The sequence below is a fragment of the Corapipo altera genome, unplaced genomic scaffold (assembly GCF_003945725.1).
Source record: "Corapipo altera isolate COAL_440 unplaced genomic scaffold, ASM394572v1 113, whole genome shotgun sequence".
Taxonomy (NCBI): domain Eukaryota; kingdom Metazoa; phylum Chordata; class Aves; order Passeriformes; family Pipridae; genus Corapipo; species Corapipo altera.
In genome coordinates, this window is record NW_020884895.1 from 8096322 (window position 1) to 8098211 (window position 1890).

Here is a 1890-nt window from a genome sequence, read left to right on the forward strand (position 1 = left end):
AGACAAGCAGCAAGAAGCCCCCTCTTTGCCTGGTAGTAACACTGCGAGTGAAAGCACATAAAGCCCTGACAAAGGGGAGCCCCACGTTGGTGATGACAGTCCTTGGTCAGGACACAGCTCTCACCACACAAAGAGATGATTTCATTTTTTTCATTTCAAAATTTCATTTATTTCAGCACTACTAGCCTTTCTGCCATCACCCAGCTACAATTTTACCCCTTACATTTTGTCATATTATCTTCTTTAAACAGCCTAATATCCAAATCTTCCCCAGCCTTCGTGGCCTGTTTCAAAATGTGGCTCCAGCAAAAGAAAATGTGCTTCACTGGAGTGTTTTACTGACTTGTTGGAGCTGAGCAGCCCCTTTTGCACATCTTCATTGTCTTGCCTGAAGGGCACAACAGCTCCTCAAAGCCCAGATCTCACCAGTCCCCAGGTCTGTCCTTCTGGGAAGCCACAGGACCAAGGAGGAAGAGGAAGGTCACAGAACATACCAGAAACCCCCCTTTCATCCTCTGCAGGGATTTTCCAGTCTTGCCCAAGTTCACTTCGCAGAAGGGGAGTGAGCCTGGCCCAGTGGGTATAAATGACAAAATTCTTGTGTCTGATCAGCTGAGGTTTTCTCTCACCTGCATGGTGGGGCTTCAGTTTTTTTAAACACTCATGCATCAGCTTAAGCTCTGAACACTGAGTGAAATTTACTCCATTCCTTTATTTTGATTTCAGGTTGCTTTTCAGATTCCTTTCTCTTCTGTGTTTCTCTGTGATTTTGATTGTTTCTATTTTCACTTTAAATAGGATGTTCACTTTCTGCTGATCTCTGCTGACATTTTCCCCTTCTGATTTGTAGTACTATTAATTCCCCCTCTGTTCAATGTTTTGTCTACATTCAGAACATGTTTGCTTTTCTCTAGTGGCCTGTAATTACTTTCCCCCTCCTTCTCTTTAATTTTTCCAATTATGTTCTCCACTGATGCTCCTTTAAGAGCAAGACATACTGTGGGTAACTTCTTGAGGATATGAGGATATGACTTTTTGGGCCTGAAAGTGCTTTTAGACTTGGAAAAAAGCTTGAGTTGAGAATATTGATTGCACTTCTCTTTGGTAAAGGGGTAAATTAGTGTTTTGGGTGCAGCTAGTTAATAGCTGAGTCCTGTTTTTTGTCCAGGGATGGTCCTGCATTGCCACCTTCCAGAGGGATGGGGGGCAAAGGCAAGACAATCCTGCTGTGCACCTTAAAGCAGAGACCTTCAGCTCTTGGGTTCAGGGAAGCCTCTGGGCATTTCAGGTGAGGGCTGGGGGAATCCAAAAGCACCAACTCAAAGTAACACAGGAAATCTGGAAGGAAGCAGAAAATCAGGTTCAGTTCTCCAGTGTCCCCATTTACCACGGGGGCCTCCACCCCGCTCTTTCAATCTTGCCTCTGGCCTGTTCATTTTCCTCTGTTTTTCTTTCAGTCTGTGTTGTGGAAATCCAGGTCGTTCCTACAGGCAGAAACAAGATCTACTTCATAGTTGGCACCCCGTACCATTTTCGCAGGGAAACTTTTCTCGAGGAGAGCTCTGCAGGGCTCGCTGCGCGCGTCTCCCCGCCCGTGAATGCGCTTCATTCTTCCCGGCCCCGCGTTTCCAGCGGCACCTTCACCGGGGACGCGCTAATTCCAGGCCTGCTGGAAATCCAGAGGCAGCTTCTCTTCCTGGCAGGCGCCGGTACCGGACCGTGAAGCAAAACCCCTTTGGGGAGGGTTTTCCCCGCGGGTTCAGCGCGGGGCGCGCACCCCGTGCCCGCGCCCTGCAGTGCCGCGCCGCGGCCGCGAGGGGGAGCCGCAGACCGCGGGGGCGCGCAGGGGCCGGGCGGGAGCGCGCAGGGGCGCGCAGGGAGGTGCGGGGG